General features: G+C 41.8%; 1 pseudogene; it reads left to right on the top strand.

The window, feature by feature from the left end:
- Window positions 1–1506: 1506 nt before the first annotated feature.
- Window positions 1507–14474, top strand: part of LOC138427923 (cytochrome P450 2C42-like) — a 40298-nt pseudogene continuing 27330 nt past the window's right edge.

The raw sequence follows: 14474 nt of genomic DNA on the forward strand, positions 1-14474 counted from the left end.
TCTGAGGGAGATCAACCCTGGGATTTCTTTTGAAGGAATGATGTTAAAGCTGAAACTCCAATACTTTGGCCACCTCATGAAAAGAATTGACTCATTGGAAAAGACTCTGATGCTGGGAGGGATTGGGGGCAGTAGGAGAAGGGGATGACAGAGGATGAGATGGCTGGATGGCATCACTGACTCGATGAACGTGAATCTGAGTGAACTCCGGGAGATGGTGATGGACAGGGAGGCCTGGCATGCTGCGATTCTGGGTTGCAGAGTCGGACACAACTGAGCGACTGAACTGAACTGAATTGAATGTTAGTATAGTACATCAAAATATTTTAAAATCTTTCATATTCAAGGACAAATTAGATTTTAGATACATATGTATATTAGTGTTAGATATAACATTACAAGATACTCTTTAAAATATAAAAGACAGAATATGCTGATATTCCTCTAAATCATAAATTCCCAACTGGTCGTTAACTCCAGTCCAGAATTTTGAGCCTTTTTGGCATCAAACTATTTATGTCAATAATTCTCAGTTCTGGTTGTGTGTTATACAATACAACACAATACAAATTCGCTTAGTCGTGTCTGACTCTCTGCGACCCCATGGACTGTAGACTACCAGGCTCCTTGGTCCATGGGATTTTCCAGGCAAGAATACTGGAGTGGGTTGCCATTTCCTTCTCTAGGGGATCTTTCCGACCCAGGGATCGAACCCAGGTCTCTCACATTGTAGGTAGATGCTTTACCATCTGAGCTACCAAGAAAGCCCCACAAATTCCTTAACATAGCTTAAAGGGCTCTTCAAATCTGGTCCCTACTTATCTCTCCAGCGTCATCTCTCTGGCACTGCCTGATTCATCCATAGGTACTCTTTGAGTTTCTCCAAGCAATCTAAGCTCCCTAAGCATATCTCTTGTCTTTATTACAGGTCTGGTACACTCAACCCGTTCTCTTCACAAAGCTAAGTCCTATTCACCCTTTAGACTTCAACCTAAGTTGAAGATGTCACTGGAATAAATTTTCCTCAGTTTAGTTGCTCAGTCGTGTCTAGTGCTTTGTGACCCCAGGGACTGCAGCACGCCAGGCCTCCCTGGCCATCACCAACTCCTGGAGTTTGCTCAAGCTTATATCCATCCAGTCGTTGATGCCATCCAACCATCTCATCCTCTGTGGTACCTTTCTCCTCCTGCCCTCAATCTTTCCCAGGATCAGGGTCTTTTCAAATGAGTCAGTTCTTTGCATCAGGTGGCCAAAGTATTGGAGCTTCAGCTTCAGCAACAGTCCTTCCAGTGAATATTCAGGACTGACTTCCTTTAGGATGGACTGGTTGGATCTTTCTGAAACTGGGTGAACTGTGCCTTCTGTGTGCTCCTGCAGCACTCCACACATAAAGCACACATCAAGTGTTCATTCTTATTCCTCATCACCTAGCCCTGTGGACTGCTGTCCAGTTCTTGATTTCTAAATACTCTGACCCAAGGAAAGAAACCAGGACTCCTTGAAGAAATGGCTGATTCCGGTCTCCGGCGAATGCGGGCGGGTGTGCACACTCCGCAGCCAGGGCCTGCCACCCGCCCTCCGCGCAGCCCGGAGCCGCCTCCTTCAGCCCCGGACTCTCCCGGACATCCGCGCATGGATCCCCACACCCGGGTTGTGTGTTAGAACCACTTAATTTTTTAATTAGCAATACCTGGACCCCAACCCAGTACAAATAAACTAGAATCTCTAGAGTCATCATTGTACACAGAGAAAACAAGACTAAAGAACAGTGTTTCTGTTTTTGTCAGAGTGGCAAAGTCCCGCAGAAGAGAGTCCAAAGTGGGTTTAATTGATTGATCTCTTTACACCTAAGACAGGTGCAAATTGAATTAGCAGGGACTGTTATAAAAGCTTTAGGTTTCAGGCTCACAGTCGTTTGAGTGAGAAGAGGAGGCGCCAGTGGATCTGGCTGTGGTCCTGATTCTCTGTCTCTCCTGCCTGCTTCTCCTCTCACTCTGGAAACAGAGCTCTGGGAAAGAGAAGCTCCTGCTGGGCCCCACTCCTCTCCCGATTCTTGCAAATACCCTACAGTTAGATGTTAATGACATCAGCAAATCCTTAAGCAATGTAAGTAGGTTTTATGCTCCTCCAGTGGCTTGCAAACAGTAAGCAAATTAAGCCCAGTTATGACACTAATGGGCTGCCGTGGGGTTTCCCAGGTGGTGCTAGAGGTAAAGAACCTGCCTGTCAATACAGGAGACTTAAAAGACTCAGGTTTGATCCCTGGGTCGGGAAGATCCCCTGGAGGAAGGCACCGCAACCCACTTCAGTGTTCTTTCCTGGAAAATCCCATGGACAGAGGAGCCTGGCAGGCTACAGTCCACAGGGTTATGAAGAGTTGGACACGACTGAAGCAACTTAGCATGCACGCACAGTGGCTCAGAGAGTAAAGAATCTGCTTACAATGTGGGAGACCAGGGTTTGATCCCACCCCTGGGTCAGGAAGATCCCCTGAAGAAGGGAATGGCTACCCATTCCAGTAGTCTTGTCAGGAGAATTCCATGGACCGAGGAGCTTGGCAGGCTGTTGTCCATGGGGTTGCAAAGAGTTGGTGCAAAGAGTCGTCAGTCCTAAAGGAAATCAGTTCTGAATATTCACTGGAAGCTGAAACTCCAATACTTTGGCCACCTGATGTGAAGAACTGACTCATTGGAAAAGACCCTGATGCTTGGAAAGATTGAAGGCAGGAGGAGAAGAGGACAACAGAGGATGAGATGGGTTGGATGGCATCACCAACTTGATGGATATGAGTTTGAGCAAGCTCTGGGGTTTGCTGATGGATAGGGAAGCCTGGTGTGCTGCAGTCCTTGGGGTTGCAAAGAGTCGGACACGACTGAGAGACTGAACTGAACTGACTAACACACACACATGATACTAATACATATTTCTGGGGCACATTGTCTAAATAGGTCCTTGTGTAGGGGGAGGATGGGGGAGAGGAGCACTGAGGACCGTGTTCAAGAGGAAGCGCACTGCCTGGTGGAGGAGTTGCGAAAAACCAACGGTGAGTGATTCTGTGCTCTGTAACTCTGACCTTAACAGACTGCTGTCTTCTCTGTTGACATCCTTGGAAACATTTCAGGAAAGGCCACATCGTTCACATGGGTTGTAGTTGTCAGCCCTTCTATGGAGCTGGGGAGTGTGAAGAAGAGAGAGAACCAAGCGAGCTTTTGTGTATGTGTGCTTGTCATATGTGTACTCCCATAACTGTGCATGCAGTGTGGATATTGGTTATTTAATTGTAATGCTGAACTTCTTTTCAAGTCAGAAGTCACAAGGAATGGTTTTGAATTGCTTCCTGACAGCGTTAGATAACGTTTTTCCATAGTGGTTGTCTATTTCAGAGCATTTCAGCAGGGAATATTTGTTAAGTGGACAGGGTTAGAATGACCTCATCATGCCCTTATGTACCATGAAACGTGTGACTTGTATGTTACATAATTGAACTATATTTATATATTAAGCATCACAGACGCATCTGAGGGCCCAGGCCTGTAGTTTGGACCAAGAGTAATACAATCTATGGTTTTATCTTCTTAGACATATCTTAGTACAGTTCTTATCTATTTTGATTTCTCTGTGTAGACAGTACCATTTAAAAATATCAGCTTTCATTATTTCTTGTTACTTAATACTTAGTATATTGATTTATATATACAGTTTAAGACTTCACTTTCACTTTTCACTTTCCTGCATTGAAGAAGGAAATGGCAACCCACTCCAGTGTTCTTGCCTGGAGAATCCCAGGGACGGGGGAGCCTGATGGGCTGCCATCTATAGGGTCACACAGAGTCGGACATGACTGAAGTAGCAGTATTTATAAATTTTGAATAAATACTTGCTGCGTCATAATTCTGCAAAATACACAAATACCAAGTTTGAAAATGTTTGGTTTAACTTGACTTTAGGATTATCAGTAACTGCTACCTGGTCTTCTCTGAATGAAATTTGGCTTTGCTTTCAGTTTGCTAAACATTGCCCCCTTTTTACTAGATTTTGGTAACAAATGTATGGTAATTATTTACTTCCCACTACTAGGTGCAATGACCTGTACAATAGTTCTCACAAGGACTCTGATTTTCAGCTCATATTTCAAATTATTCTGTTTTAAAATTCTTTCTTCTATATTAAATGAAAGACTTGAATCGGATTTACTGTGAATCACATATTGACAAAGAAATGCCCAAGGCTTTCAAAATTGCCCTTTATCTATCTAGCCAAAATAAAAGTTGTTTTAAACTTAGATCTATGTAATTTAAAAGGAACCTGGTGTAGAAGCTCCTTAATGAAGCCTGGCATAGTTCCATACCTTAACCATTTGTTCCAACATTTTACAAAAATTTGTAGTTAAAAAACTATATAAGATCTATGATCTTAACAAATTAAGTGTGCATTATAACTATGGATGGACATTATACATGTACATTGTACATGACATTATACTTGTAAATTATAACTATTGTATAAGAGACAGTGACCAAAATCATACCAAAGGAAAAGAAATGCAAGAAGGCAAAGTGGTTGTTTGAGGAGGCTTTAAAAATAGCTGAGGAAAGAAAAGAAACGAAAGGCAAGGGAGAAAGGGAAAGATAAACCTAACTAAATGTGGAGTTCCAGAGAATAGCAAGGGGAAATAAAAAGGCCTTTTTGAATGAACAATGCAAAGAAAGAGAGGGAAATAATAGATCTCCTCAAGAAAATTGGAGATGACAAGGGAACATTTCATGCAAAGATGGGTACAGTAAAGGACAGAAATGGTAAGGACCTAACAGAGGCAGAAGAGGTTAAGAAGAGGTAGCAAGAATACACAGAAAAACTGTATAAAAAGGTCTTAATTACCTGAATAACCACAATGGTGTGGTCACTCACCTAGAGCCAGACATCCTGGAGTATGAAGTCAAGTGGGCCTTAGGAAGCATTGAGTTCAGTTCAGTCACTCAGTCATGTCCGACTCTTTGCGACCCCATGAATCACAGCACGCCAGGCCTCCCTGTCCATCACCAACTCCTGGAGTTAACTCAGATTCACGTTCTTCCAGTCAGTGATGCCATCCAGCCATCTCATCCTCTGTCGTCCCCTTCTCCTCCTGCCCCCAATCCCTCCAAGCATCAGAGTCTTTTCCAATGAGTCAACTCTTCACATGAGGTGGCCAAAGTACTGGAGTTTCAGCTTTAGCATCATTCCTTGCAAAGAAATCCCTGGGCTGATCTCCTTTAGAATCGACTGGTTGGATCTCCTTGCAGTCCAAGGGACTCTCAAGAGTCTTCTCCAACACCACAGTTCAAAAGCATCAATTCTTCGGCGCTCAGCCTTCTTCACAGTCCAACTCTCACATCCATACATGAGCACTGGAAAAACCATAGCCTTGACTAGATGGACCTTAGTCGGCAAAGTAATGTCTCTGCTTTTGAATATGCTGTCTAGGTTGGTCATAACTTTTTTCCCAAGGAGTAAGCAGCTTTTAATTTCATGGCTGCAGTCACCATCTGCAGTGATTTTGGAGCCCCCCACAATAAAGTCTGACACTGTTTCCACTGTTTCCCCATCTATTTCCCATGAAGTGATGGGACTGGATGCCATGATCTTTGTTTTCTGAATGTTGAGCTTTAGCCAGCTTTTTCACTCTCCTCTTTCACTTTCATCAAGAGGCTTTTTAGTTCTTTGCTTTCTGCCATAAGGGTGGTGTCATCTGCATATCTGAGGTTATTGATGTTTCTCCTGGCAATCTTGATTCCAGCGTGTGCTTCTCCCAGTCTAGCGTTTCTCATGATGTACTCTGCATAGAAGTTAAATAAGCAGGGTGACAATATACAGCCTTGACATACTGCTTTTCCTATTTGGAACCAGTCTGTTATTCCATGTCCAGTTCTAACTGTTGCTTCCTGACTTGCATGCAGATTTCTCAAAACATAGGTTAGGTGGTCTGGTATTCCCATCTCTCTCAGAATTTTCCACAGTTTATTGTGATCCACACAGTCAAAGGCTTTGGCTTACTACAAAGTTAATGAAGGTAATGGAATTCCAGCTAAGCTATTTAAAATCCTAAAAGATGATGCTGTTAAAATGCTGCACTCAGTATATCAGTAAATTTGGAACTCTCAGCAGTGGCCACAGGATTGGAAAAGGTCAGTTTTCATTCCAATCCCAAAGAAAGGCAATGCCAGACTTCCATACAATTTCATTCCAATCCCAAAGAAAGGCAATGTTCAGACTTCCATACAATTTTACATGATACCAAGGTGATGCACAAAATCCTTCAAGTTAGGCTTCAGCAGTATGTGAGCTGAGAACTTCCAGATGTACAAGTTGGGTTTTTAAGAGGCAGAGGAAGGCAATCTGAAACAGATCAGATTGCCAACAGTTTTTGGATCATGGAGAAGGAAGGGAGTTCCAGAGAAACATCTACTTCTTCTTTATTGACTACACTAAAGCCTTTGACTGTGTGGATCACAACAAACTATGGAAAATTCTTAAAGAAATGGTAATACCAGACCACCTTACTCATCTCCTGAGAGACCTGTATACAGGCCAAGAAGCAATGATTAGAAGTGGACATGGAACACGGACTGTTAAAAATTGGGAAAGGAGTACAACAAAGCGGTATCTTGTCACCCTGCTTATTTAACTTCTATGCAGAGGTCTGGATTCCCTGGTGTGAATTACCAGGCTGGATGAATCACAATCTGGAATCAAGATTGCCAGGAGAAATAACAACAACCTCATATATGCAGATGATACCACTCTACTGGCAGAAAGTGAATTTTTGTGTAGCTATTTGAACATTGAAGATGGAAGAAAATGCAACATTTTTTGCCATGTGATGCTTTATTATTTCAAGAAAGGTAAAAACGTAACTGAAGCACAAAAAGGATTTGTGTAGTGTTTGGAGAAGGTGCTATAACAGATCGAACATGTGAAAAGTGGTTTGCAAAGTTTCACATTGGAGATTTCTTGCTGGACAATAATTCCTGATCAGGTAGATCGACTGAAGTTGATAGTGATCAATTATTGAGAACAATCCAGGTGGAAGATAGCCAACATACACAAAATATCCAAATTAAACATTGAAAATAATTTACACCAGCTTGGTGGTTATGTTAATCATGTCACGCGAGTGTATGTTCCTTAGTTTTTGTCTTGTCACAACAAAGATTTGGAGTGACGGACATTAAAGCCCCCTCGGCGTGTCACAGCTCTCGGGTTTTAGATAGACCGTGTTATATCTGTCAGGTCTTAAAAGGACCATGTTTTGGCTCTTAGACAAATCAGTGTTATAGCTCTATTTTATTTAGAAGAGAGCAGGAAAATCCATCTTCAAGGCGTGAGGGCACATTGATCCAAAGACACGAAGAGAAGAGCGCCCCAGTGCGCAGGAGAGAGAGAGAGAGAGCTAGCTTTGGCTCCTCTTTTTATGTTTCTCTCTCCCTGGGCCTGCCCTATGTAAACTGGGCCAGCCAGGAGTGTTGTGTGTTTTACCTGAGATCCTCACTGTGGTCCTCAGACCTTCCTTTGTTCTATTTTTGCAGGCTTTTCCTTTCCTTGTCTTTTAGCCACAGATATTTTGGACTCCTTTTCCCTATTCTACCTACCTAACAGTCACATAGATGATTTTATGGGAAAAAAAACTTGACCATATTTCCATATGCAACTCTCTACTTAAACACAATTAAAACATTCATTTTTAAAACAAATTATGATGAGTGATGAAAAGTGGATACTGAAAAATAAAGTGAAATGGAAGAGATCATGAAGCAAGCAAAATGAATCACCACCAACCACACCAAAGGCCAGTCTTCATGCAAAGAAGGTAATGTTATGTTTATGGTGAAACTCTATTATGAGCTCCTTCTGGAAAACCAAACAATTAGTTCCCACAAGTACTGCTTCCAGTTAGCACTTGATGAAAAATGTCTGGAATTAATCAACTGAAAATGCATAAATTTCCATGTGGATAATGCAAAACCACATGTTTCTTTGATGACCAGGCAGAAACTTTTACACCTTGGCTGGGAAGTTCTGATTCAGCTGCCATACTCACTGGACATTGCACCTTCAGATATCAATTTATTTTGGTTTTTACAAAATTCTCTTAATGGAAAAATTTTCAGTTCCCCAGAAGACTGTAAAAGACACTTGGAACATTTCTTTGCTCAAAACCAAAAAGTTTTAGGAAGATGGAAGTAAGAAGTTGTGTGAAAAATTGCAGAAGGTAGGGGAACAAATGGTGAATGTGTTGTTCAATAAAATTCTTGGTGAAAATGAAAGATGTCTTTTTTTTAAACTTCAACAAAGGAAGCTTTTTGCCAGATGGATACTTCTCGTTTCTATAAGTTTGACTCATTTAGATACTTCGTATAAGGGGAATCATGAATCCTTTGTCCTACTGTGATTGGCTTTTTCAGCTTAGTACAGTTTGCTCAAGGTTCATCTATGTTGTGTCATGTGGGAAGATTTGTTTCATATTTATGGCTGAATACTATTCCAGTATTTATATTTACATTTTTCTTTATTCATTAATCATGGGGGGATATTTAGATTGTTTTACCTCAACTTTTAAGGTTATGGAAGTACAAATATCACTTTGAAAGTTTGAGTCAGTTCTTTTGAAGAGAAACTCAGAAAGGGGATTGCTGGGTAATACGGTAATTCTAGTTTTGATTATTTGGGAAACCATCCTAGTGTTTTCCACAGGGGCTTCTGGTAGTAGTATTCTACCTCCCCACCCTCACCAACAGTTGTTATTTTCTTCTCCACTCCCTTCCTCTCCTTCCTTCTATTCCTTCATCCTTTTTTTTTCTTCTCTTTTTTTTTCTGGGGGTAGTGCCTATTCTAACAGATAGAATAGGTGATATCTCTTGCTTCTGATTTGCATTTTCTAATTTGGAGTATATATAAATCTTGACAATTTTCCCACTACTTTGTAATGCAAGTGTCTGATTTGATCCTTGATGGCTGAGGCATCCATTTCAAAGGGGCATCCAAAGCTGACTAAATAAACAGCCAGAGGACTAACTAGATAAAGAGCTGGTTGCCTCCCCCAACTGAGTCTCCTTTGTTTTAGAGGATAAATCTTGCTTGATTTCAGTGACGGACTCTTTTGAGCTATGTTTTTTCCTTTTCTCTTCCTGTGCTTTAAATTCCCACTCATATATATTAAGTTCACCAATAAAGAGTATTGAATCGCATTTTCAGTTGTACACCTTGAACTAATATATTGTAACTCAGCTATGAAAGTGAAAGTGAAGTCGCTCAGTCGTGTCACTAAATGGTATTTTTAAATGACCTCTTTAATTTTCACCATTTTCTCTTCAAATTAACAGGCATCTTGGGTGAAAAGGGTACAAGAAAAGGCAGTGGAAGTGAATTGAATAATTAAAAACAACCCATTATTTAATTACCTGTGCTGAAATCTACTCATTTTAAGTTAAAAGTGAAGGGTTGATTTTATGCTTGTTGAATATTTGTTAAGGGAATTCGTAGATACGATATTGTTTTGTTGTAGCAATGTGTTCCAGGAAACAAACTACTCAGAAGGACAATGCAGATAGTGGAGTGCAGTTTATTACACCGGCGGGCCCAAGGCAGAGTCTCCTCTTAGCCAAGGACCCTGACCAGCATTTGTGAAAATCTTTTATACCCCATGTGAACGTGTCTGAACCCACCACTCCAAATTCCTTGAGATTTAAATAAACCAAGGAAAATACAATCTCAATAACCCCATCATTCACGTGCTATGTGCTCATGTGCTCAAACAGTCAAACAATTACCCAATAATCAATAAACCCGAGGTTACACTCTGATAGATACAGAAAAATTTATGGCCTGTCTGGAGGAAGGGGTGATTAGTGTATGTTTTCTCTTAGGCGATGAGTAACCTAGATACGATCTTCAAGGTTCCCTTGTCTGGAGGGGGTCTTATCCTTCTGTTGTTGTTTTCATAGGTACTAAACACAGAGTTCAGAGTCCATTGGAAAGGTGGCTGGGCATGATCAGCATGAACAGGCCTAAGATGGAGTCCAGGCCCTATGAATTCCTTTTTCAGTTTAAAGTTTCTAAAACAACTTTCACATGTTATCATAAACACCAAATGTTTTATCTGTATATTTCAATGGTGTCTTAAAATTGTTTCTGATTTTTTAGCCTCACCCTGCGATCCCACTTCGGAGAAGGCAATGGCACCCCACTGCAGTACTCTTGCTGCAGTCCATGGGGTCACTAAGAGTCGGACACGACTGAGCGACTTCACTTTCACTTTTCACTTTCATGCATTGGAGAAGGAAATGGCAACCCACTCCAGTGTTCTTGCTTGGAGAATCCCAGGGATGGGGGAGCCTGGTGGGCTGCTGTCTATTGGGTCACACAGAGTCGGACACGACTGAAGTGATTTAGTAGCAGCAGCAATCCCACTTTCATCCTGTGCTGTGCTCCCTGAAGTGTGATCTGCTCCATTATTTTCCAGAACCGTTTTGATTATAAAGATCAGACTTTTCTAAATCTAATGGAAAAATTGAATGAAAACTTCAGGATTCTGAGCTCTCCATAGGTTCAGGTGAGGCCAACGTCCTTTCTTCTTGAGGAATTGTTGCAGGAAGAGGGACCCCTTCCATGGCCTGAAACTGGGCTCTTGTCTAACATTTGAAAATGAATTGTCTGAGGAGACACATGTGCTGACAAAGCAAGAGATTTTATTGGGAAAGGGCACCCGGGTGGAGAGCAGTAGGGTAAGGGAACCCAGAACTGCTCTGTCAAATGGCTTGCAGTCTTGGGTTTTATGGTGATGGGATTAATTTCCTGGTTGTCCTTAACCAATCGTTCTGACTCAGAGTCCTTCCTGGTAGTGCATGCCTTGTTCAGCCAAGATGGATGCCAGAGAGAAGGATTCTGGGAGGTGGTTGGACAGGTGGTGTCTCCTTTTGACCTTTCCCAAACTCTTCTGGTTGGTGGAGGCTTATTAGTTCCCTGTTCCTTACCAGGAACCTCCTGTCATAAAACAGCTCACATAAATGGTTACTATGGTGCCTGGCCAAGGTGGGCTGTTTCAATCAGTGTGCTTCCCCTAACAAAATCATTTCTGCTATTTTCTCCATGAGGTCCAGATTTCTATACACCAGGTGAAAGTGTGAAGAGCACAGTCCTGCCTAGAGCTTAGCATCATAGTGTTCATCTGGGGCTGATGGTTGAGCCCTTTGATAATAGACAAGAAAATGCATGCCCAGAAAACAGAACTGCAATTCAGTCCTATTGACACTGTTCAGTGGTTTTCACACCAATTTCCAGAAACCAGTTTGGTAACTTCTCCAAAGGGATGCCTGCAGCAATTGAAGGACTTCTAGGTCCTTCTGGATAGGCTCCCATTACTCACAAGTCTTGTCATTCAAACTCCACTGTTGACTAAAAAATATAGTCACATCCTGAAAGTAGAGTTATTTTATTTGGTGGGAATGGTTAGGACTCTGAGTGAGGGTGACCACATCTGAGGAAACTGCTCCAAGGAGGCAGGAGGAGAGTCAGGCTATATACAGGTTTGCAACAAAGGGAGCAAGCAGACTGAACATCAAAGATCAGATATCAAGTTAAGGAATCTAGCGTTCTGTGTATGAGAAGATGCAAGCCTCTTGGCTCACTGAATTCATTCCTTCCATATGCACCTCAGCTCTCTGGGGCCAAATCCAGTTTCGTTGCTCACCTAGAGGAATGCAGCCTCTTAAGTTTCTTCTGGCCTTCCGCCAGCTCCTCAGCAGTCATCTTGAGGGGGTGGCAGCATCTGTCAGATCTCAGTTTTTGGAGCCCTCATTTACATTTGGAAGCCAGAAATTACTAATGGCTATGCCATTTCTTGTTTATTGATATGGAAGGAGATACGTTGATTTCATACCACTTAGGTGCTATTTAGGGCTTTCCCGGTGGCTCATGGGTAAAGAATCCATCTGCAATGCAGGAGATGTGAGAGATGCAGGTTCCATCCCTGGGTCAGGAAGGCGGGAATGGCAACCCACTCCAGTATTCTCACCTGGAGAATCCCATGGACAGAGGAGCCTGGCAGGCTACAGTTCATAGGGTCACAAAGTGTCAGACACGACTGAAGTAACTTAGCGTGTGTGTGCGGACACACACACACACACACACACACACAGTTGCTATTTAAGCACATTAGTTGACAGAAATATCTGCATTTAGTAAGGAAGAGAATATCTACTTCAAAGGGGAGATTGCTGCCAGAGGACAACTGGGATAGGAGGCAGATCTTGATGCTTCATTTGGCATCTTAACCTACAAGGTAACTGCTTTGGGAACAACAAAATGATTGTTTTTGTGTGTGTAAGAAACATAAACAAACATTACAGGTGTACCCTGTGCTAAGCTGTGTTCTACCCTCTGCCTAAGAGACATCACAGAAGTTACTTAATTCTTCTGGTGCCAGTTACTTTATCCATAAAATATTGGTTGTGTTTCCTGGTTCTTTAGGAACCTTTCAGCCCTAAAATATTGATTTTATGTTTGAGTGTATGAGACAGAAGTAGAAACATCAAGGACTAGCTCTGTGTTCTTTTCAGGTTGTCTAAATTCTTTTGTCATCTACAAATGTAAATCATAGTATTTTATATCATCCTATATTTCATGATGGTAAGGAAGAATTGAGGTAAAATATGAGAGAATTGAGATAAAAATGCATTTATGCTATAAACATGATATATGAGTATAGGAAAAATTATCATATTTGATCCATGGTTGCCGGGAGCCAGCGTGAGGAATCCCGCCCATGGCAAAGGTCATGAGGAAGGAAGCCCGACAAAACGCAAAGGCGTGGTCTGGCTTCAGGGCTTCCCCCTGGGTTTTCCTGAATATCTGTCCTCAAAAACCAGAGTCGGCCTGATTTTATTGTACTGTGCTTTCCACTCTTCTGACATTCTCTGGGAAAAAGTTAACTCAGGGCTTCAGTCTCCTGCATATGAAAGGAATGTTTCAGCTCAAACCCTTCTGATGGCTCTCTAACTTGCCTGACAGGTTCCCCCAGACTTTTTACAACTTGTGAATTATTTATAGCCCCCCAACTGCGAAAGGCACGAAGCTTAAAGCATCTTAAAGATACAGAGCCTTTTCTAAAAAGCTAAAAATTATATTGGTGATGGGTTTCACTGTTGAGTCAATGACTGCTGCCAGGCCTCCATATTCTTTATCTTTTAGACAGCTGAAGGATATTAATCAATGTAATTGGGATATAGAAATAGGAATATAGTAGTTTTGATGTTAGTAACACTAGACTTTTGAGTTAATTAACTTTCTCTTTGTTATAAATCACTTGTTTCATTGTTATAAATTGCTGTGTCCGTGCTATGTAAGAATGTAACTTTATTTAGTGCTTTTTGAGAGTGGCACCAGACTTTGAGAAGAACAACACTTTTAAGACAAACAAGTCTTCTGGTTGACAAACCCTTATCAGAAAAGGGCCGTAAAATGTTAATTGGCCTTCTGGCCAGAAGATGATGTAAATCACCTAAGATTTGTGTATACAACTAAGTATGCAGAGAGAAAGCCTGGTCTTGATAAGAGTCAGGGCTGCTGACGCTGCATAATTTTGTTTTATCCACTGATCTCTATGTAAAATCAAAAGGTATATAAGGCCTTTCTGGACAATAGAGGGGAGGCCAGTCACTGGAAAGACTGGTTTCCCCCGTGTCTTCTTTTCTTACTGTGTTTTCTGGATGAATTCCCATCTGGGGCGTGGAGGCTCGCCATGTATACTTACTTGCCCAGGCTTCTAAGAATCACGAGAGAGGAAGCCCAAGGCGGGGCACCCCCTGCTATTCAAGAGGATGCCGGTGGCCTAACGTAGATGGTGCAAGTTCCTTGTCATGGAACTTTATTGGTTTTCCACGTAAACCAAGTTATTTAACCTTTTTTCTCCACTAAATTTTCCTACTACACTATTTCTTCCTAATCTCTCTTTATATTTCTAATTAAATAAATAAGTTTTCCTCACCTACGCCGTCTCCCCTTTGAATTCCTTGGATCCACTGGGGCAGGACCCTGGCACATGGTCATAATTTTCTCCCTCAAATGCATCTGTCAACATATGTGTGTCTGTTAGTCACTCAGTCATGCCCGACTCTATGTGACCCCATGGACTGTAGCCCACCAGGCTTCTCTGTCCATGGGATTCTTCAGGCAAGAATACTGGAGTGGGTTGCCATTTCCTCCTCCAGGGGATCTTCCCAACCCAGAGATCGAACCCAGGTTTCCTGCATCACAAGCAGACTCCTTACCATCTGAGCCACAAGGGAAGCCTATACTCATATAACATGATATATGAATATAGGAAAAAATTATCATATTTGATCCAGGGTCATGATTTTCTCCCGCAAATGCATCTGTCAACATAGAAAATTATGTATTTGTGAAGTGAAAATTTCTCTCAATACAGAGACCATGTTATA

Source organism: Ovis canadensis, chromosome 22, assembly GCF_042477335.2.
Source record: "Ovis canadensis isolate MfBH-ARS-UI-01 breed Bighorn chromosome 22, ARS-UI_OviCan_v2, whole genome shotgun sequence".
Taxonomy (NCBI): Eukaryota; Metazoa; Chordata; class Mammalia; order Artiodactyla; family Bovidae; genus Ovis; species Ovis canadensis.